The sequence below is a fragment of the Aphis gossypii genome, chromosome 2 (assembly GCF_020184175.1).
Source record: "Aphis gossypii isolate Hap1 chromosome 2, ASM2018417v2, whole genome shotgun sequence".
In the NCBI taxonomy this organism is placed as follows: Eukaryota; Metazoa; Arthropoda; class Insecta; order Hemiptera; family Aphididae; genus Aphis; species Aphis gossypii.
Genome location: NC_065531.1, coordinates 74935516 through 74942548, shown reverse-complemented (window position 1 = coordinate 74942548; position 7033 = coordinate 74935516).

Genomic DNA, 7033 nt, shown 5'->3' with positions numbered 1-7033 from the left:
AACGAACAATGGCTTTTTCGAATAAATATAAAATTATATTAACAGTTAGCACCATACTAAATATTATACAATTATAATAAATGCATGCATTAGTGAATTTCTCCATTTTGATAAATTTTATATAGTCAATTTAATTTTATAAATTAGGAATAAATTTATTATTACAATGTATGCATTATATGTAATTATTGATTGTTAATGGATATGATGAGCCTTATTAACGGTATTTAATATGTTAAAATACAAAATAACCAAAAAAAAAACCTGGTAAACATAAAAAAAATAATTTTATACTGTTAAATAAGTAAATTTTACATGGTTTATTTAAAAAAATTTAAATATAAAGTAAATCGTATTATAATATATATATACACAGTATATATTATAATATATTATAAAAAATAGTACATTATATCAAGTCGCATTTTACATAATACAGTTAAGTGACATTTTAAAAAGTATGACTTGTAAAAGTCTGTTAAATTATGACGTTTTAGTGATTTGTGGGGAGACACAAGAGCCGATTACGAAATAACGCTACACCACGAGATTGAAAACATTTTCAAATACCATATAGGTAGTACTTCTCTGATTGTATATGGCAATACGACAATAAAATTGTAATTTAATATTTCTAACTTTTACCGACTATCGATGTCATAGTCTTTGTACGATGCAACGCAACAAATCACCTAAAAGTACCTTGACATTGATTTCAACGATTAGTAGCAAGCACTTATCTCACAATAAAATAAACTATACAATAAACATGTAAAAAATAATATAGTGGGGATTTTACTGCTAAATCACATACATTATTTCCCAAGATAAAAATGTATTACCAGTATCGAATTGATAACTTAATTTTTCATCATTTCAGCCTTTTTACCTTTTCAACTAAAACAATTGCAGGTATTTTACTGGTAGCCCTATATCTCTCGGCTATTTAGATCAGCCAAATGTTAATATAAATATATCAATGTTAATGTATTATCTGCGACCTGCGTTCATATAATATATTATCTACCTTCCTATTGTATTAGCGATAAGTGTTTACGGGCGGTAACACTAAGTTTTGTATAGATTGTGGAAATTAGGTCCAATAAAACTATGAAATGTATTCACATAATATGCAATAGAAATAATACTAACATTTTCATAATATACTACCTACTAATAATAACGATTATTAAACATAAATATAATACAATAAAATAATGTGAATACATTAAAAAATATTTCGTTTTTTTAATCGACCCGATTAATATAAGAAATGTTCAATATATATATAATTATATTATACATTATAAAAATTATGATTATTTTTAATTTTTAATTGAAATAATATTTAACAATTTATCAAAAATAGGTAATATTTTAAAAAATCCAAAATTATAAAAACAAGTATATTAGTCATCATTATAGTCTTATTTTATTTTATAATTCCATCTGAGAATAATGGATGTATTATAATTATCAAAATCTAGATAAACAAAATTGCGATTGTTTCAGACAATTCAATTAATATATAAAATATTTTAAAACAAATGTTATCTTTGTTAAATTAAAAGATCAAATTATGTGTGTTGATATGAAGCCTATTATAAGGAATATTATTATACAATGTTTAATGTAATCATGATATTTTTACGATATAATTATAAATTATTTTATTCAAATACAAAACTGTAACTTTTAGTATTAAAAAAAAAAAAATACATTAAACTTCGCGTTCACAATAAATTCAAAAGTGTTAATAAAAATCAAAGAAATTAACATTATTTCCATTATTTCTTCAAGAATTTCATTATGTTTGACAAAGAGTGCAGTTTCTGTCAACTTATAATATCAGTCGTGTTTTTCTTTAGGGCTTTGTCTTTGTGTTATTAAATAAATGATTGCCACATCAAATTTAAATACCATGTAACTTGTTCGGTATTTTTTTTTTTAGAAATGCGATGAAATAAATGTACAAAGTAAATGTTAAAATAAAAAAAGGACCATTGATTTAAACAATTTTTTTTATCTTGTTAATTTATTTTACCACAAAAAATGTTATGTGATCCCTTAAATTAATTATAATTGATTATGATTTATGAAACATATTATCAATTTTTAGATACAATTTTACCACTAAATAGTTGTCCCCATAAACCAAATAAAATGTATATAACCTATAGGTAATGCGATAACGCTAAAAACACATCAACATATTAGATAACATAAAAAAACATGAAATAAATATACTTATATAATTATAAAAATAATTTAAGGAAAAAATATTTTTATCTTTTAAATGTTTGTACTTACTACTTTGTAGTGTATTTTTTCTTTATTTTAGAAGATTTAAATATTTTAATTGTGAGCACATCTGGAAAGAGGAAGTAAAATAATACTTTTGACCACTAACATAATAATAACTACACCACTACATAAATGGTTAAGAAAACATTAAGGGTCATGGAATGGTTAAGATTTGTTTTGCGGTAAATTTGCAATTGAATCACGAAAATCGTAAACATAATAATATGTATGGAGTTATCCATTTGACGTAAGACACTCAAGACACTCATTATTAAAAAAAAAAAAAAAACACTTTATTTTTTTGAAAAGATTCCTTTTATATAATTTTAAGTAATTTCAATTCAATATTTTTGAATTTTTATTGTTTTTAATGTTTTTCCTACTTTTGAATATCAACTTAAATATTTAATTTTATACTTTGAACAAAATATTTTTCGGATTACTTCGATCAATAAAAATTAAATTTCAGACAAGTAGCTTATTAAATATAAATATTTCAAATTTAAATGAACAAAAAAGAAAAATATTTAAAATTGTCTATAAAAAAAATTATTTTTTTTGATATATTTTTTTTTAGATTTTATAGTTTTAGTATGCAACACTTATGAGAAATTTTATATTAAATTTTCAAAACTAAGAAAATAAACGAAAAGTTTTTATGAATTACTAGCTATAAAATAGTTTGCAATATTTTAAGATTCTTATGAATTTCGTCAAAATTAAATGCATATTATAAAAAAATGTGATAGTAATTATAATATTTTATAAAGATATAAGAACAACTTATGTGGGAACTTTTATTGTATTTCAAGAATTTTGGCTCAGTATTTTTAATCAACATTAAATAACAGAAAAAATATAGTATATATTTTACAGTATATAGAAAATTATAGCAAAAATACTTGGTAAAAACGTCAAGTATCTGAAACGTTTATTCATTTTTGAATTATAACAAAACACAAAAATCGTTAAAAAATAAATATTTATTACATAGGTACAAGTATAAAAAATTGAAGTTAAAATGTTCATAAAAAATTAATTTGGCTTTTCTGGTATAATTAATTAATTATATTTAAGTTAAAAATTATACACAAAACCTTGTATTTAATTTAATAATTTTTAGTATAAATAGAAAATGTCTTATGCATTTCTAACTAAAAAATAACTTAAATTTTTTTAAATTTTCAAAGAGTATTAATTTATTAAGTAAAATGTTGTATTTAGTGTCTTAAAAAAAATTTATTTTTAAAAGCATTAAATATCATTTAAGTTTAATAACAATAATATATGTGTCTAATAGTAAATAGATTATCCAGTTTATATAAATTTATATATATTATAATATAATAAATATTTAACACGTGTTATAATGCCGAATATATCCCACCGGATCAGATATTTTTCAACAATCCCAAAATATTTGAAAAGTTATTGTTGAAAAATATACGATACTCTGACTCATCGTCAACCTTAGACACCAATCTCTCCCTACCCCATTCCACAATGATACATGGTTTGAAAATATTTAACTCTACAGAGCGGATTTTCCGAAACGATTGGAATGTGTATCCGGGTCATCGAAGAACTTTTTTACTACACCTAACATTTTTTCTTTGAAAATTATTCAATTTATTTTTTTTTTTACATCTATTGTATCTACCTTGTAGTCGGTATCTGCTAACCTTCTTTTATTTTCTAAAACAATAAACGTAGAGTAGAATATTAGCACCTGCAAATATTATCTTGTTATTTTGAGACTATGTTATATTATCATACACGCGGTTTTTATTATTTTAGCCATGATTAAAACATATTTAATATCTAATTTAGCATATTATATATTTTTTAATTTTGGACTATGTGTCCGTTAATTTTGTTGAAGTCACTTACCAAAAAAGTTATTCGAAAATGAGAAAAAAAAAATCATAAATTTAATTTAAACTACAAAATAAATTAAATATTAAATGCTATTAATTTTGACAAAAAAAAAAATAACTTCGTTATAGGAATAATTGAATAAATGGTTGACTATTAATTATTAGGAAGATCCTGGCATAGACAAACGAATATTACATTGCAGTAAAAACCCCGTTTGGTCGAATTCTAAAATTCTTAAATGTTATAAAACATTTTGATTTATATACTGATCATCCTACTCGATAAGCTTATGGAATACAAATCTGAAAGAGCTTTGTGAAATACTCAAACATTTGTCCTCTATTTAATCCTTTCATCTATAAGCAATAACTCTTAGTTTAATTACATCAGCTGTACCTTAGTACGCGTGAAACAATTTATAGTTTACATAAATGCATATGCAAATCGTTGAGTCATATACTATGGCCCCAAACCTAAGCATAGTTTCAAACGACTGTACACTGAAATTAACAATCACTAAAATTTAATAAATTAAGTATAGTATTTAATTCCTATTAAGTTATATTTTATTTTTTATGACCTATAACGTATAATAGAGAGTAGATAATACAATGTATTCTTAATTTATAGCTTTTTTGTAGGAAATATTATTTACAAACATCAACATTATCTTATTTAACAAATTATAACTGACATAGTTAATCTAATTTTATACTATTCTAGTAATATGTATTTATTGTGTAAATAACTTATTATCTGGTGTTGTATGATCGAATAGTATTAAATATTATGTATGTTAAACTTAAATAAGCATTTCTTTATTACTGAATTATTGATTACAGTAAATTTCAATAAAATCCCATACTATAGACATTAAAAAAAAAATTTAATTGAACCTTCGGTAAACACATAAATATAAAAGAAATATTTTTTATCGATAATATATTTACATAGGTTCAGATAATTTTATCAGATGACAGTTAAACGGTAAGTTAAATTAATTTCTTAATGTTAACAATTTATTAATATTTTGATTAGTGTATCAATAATACTTTAGAATGTTCCTTAATAAATGGTTCAAATTGGTTTTAAAAAAAGTTTTATCCGCATAGTCCTATGCCGAATTTATTTAGGGAATGTTTGAAAATTAGTTTATGTAATCAAAGGAATAACATAATATGTTAGAAAAAGCATGCTTAATAATTGGATCTACAAGATTATTATTTTTCAATTTATATTAAAAAAAAAAATTGTCAACAGTTGAATTTACGTAAAAATTCAATTTTTTTTCTTGTTTTTTCCTTTTACAAAATTTACTTTATAGATATATTACTTTTGAACTCCCAAAGTACCAACTAGATCCTAAAATTGTCTACCGAAAAATACCCTCCCCCCACAATCGATGAATTTTTACAGCCCCTCAAGTAAATGTCAAACCAAAAAAAAAAAAAAAACATGCGTCATTATAAAATTAATTCATCATCGCTCCCCTCAGATTCTAAAAATATACTCATGCCAAAACTAAATGTTTAACACAAAACGACTTAACACATTTAGACGTATGAACAGTCTACAGCAATTAGTTCCTCATCCATAACATTCGTATCATAGGTATTGATAAATTATGCATACCAAGATAATATTAATTTGATTCATTCTCGTAGACATTAGTATAATATAATATACCTATTGCATTAAAAAAAAATATTAATCTTATAAAATTCAAACATCCTCTAACAAAAATAAATTTTATAGTTTAAATTAAAAACTACAAAACATAACTTTAAAGCTATAAATCATTAACGTACTTATTCAATACCTATGTATGTTATATAGTTTAATCTACATAATATATTATAACTGATGGGCTTTTAAATTTGTATTGATATTAAAAGGTCAGTAAAAATATAAAATTGATTCTATTACATGTCCATAGGTGTAATGTCGTTTATTGGTCATTAGTAACTTTTATATAATAAAACTCATTACAATATGTGAAACAAACGCAACTAATTGATAAAAAAACAAGTTCAAATTTTATATTCATAAATCCCATACACAGATCTTTTTTCATAAAATGTGTATAATATATTTCATACAATTTACGATTTCGATAACGATATAAATTTAAAAATAATTAATAAATGTAATATTAGCTGCATAAATGAATATTATTATTTAAGAATTTTTATGATGTATTTTTTTTTTTTTATATAAATAAATTCGTACAACATGAAACTTATTTAATACAAGCAATCACGTACGCTTATGAAAGGCTAAGTACTAAATTACCAACTATAATAAAAATGTACTTAATATAATTATAATCTATATTATTTACAATTTATAATTGTGTTACAAAAGTATAAATTAATTAAACATATTTTAATATTAATTTAAATCGGATTCAATTCAAAATGTTTCGAATTTATGTATGCAAAACGTCTCTTAACATAATATATTATTTATAGACAACAATCATTTTTTAGTTGTTAAACAAAGAAACGTTAAATTATTTATTTGATTTAATGAAAACTCTTCAATTTAGACATTTTTACAACAAAATAATTTAAAAATACATTATATAATATGTATCATTACATTCAATAAGTACTTACTTTATACGTAATATAAATAATCATGTAATAAAATAATAAATTAAAAAAAAAAATTGTTTTTAATTTCCATACTCAAAACCATGTTTATTTGTATTTTATTTATTTATTCTGTATTTATTATGTCATAAATAATATACAAATTGTAATAATATCATTAATATTCATTATAAATCAACTTTATTCTTTATCAAATAAATATTTAAAATGAAAAAATAGTAAAATCCATAAAAATA